Here is a 303-nt window from a genome sequence, read left to right as displayed (position 1 = left end):
AAGGAGGGGGGGGAAGGGGTGCCGATCGAGATAAAAATCATCTTAGAGGAAATTTTTGTTTTCTAGACCTCCTGAAAATAACATCTGATGCCTTTGGCGATCAATTTTTATTTATTTTTTTTTTTAATTTCTTTTTCATCCCCCCACCCAAATCCACTTCTGCTATTTAAAATCACATTAAGATTGATCTAAATTTGATATAACATATTGAATATTAAGGTAAATTGTAGTCGATCTATAGCCTTTATTAGAAAATTTTTTTCTAAATTTTCTAAATTCGCCTGAATGTTATTGTCGTAGTAC

Source organism: Anneissia japonica, unplaced genomic scaffold, assembly GCF_011630105.1.
Source record: "Anneissia japonica isolate Jap-2015-1 unplaced genomic scaffold, ASM1163010v1 scaffold287836_len1076198_cov165, whole genome shotgun sequence".
Lineage (NCBI taxonomy): Eukaryota > Metazoa > Echinodermata > Crinoidea > Comatulida > Comatulidae > Anneissia > Anneissia japonica.
Note: the sequence above shows the minus strand (reverse complement) of the source record.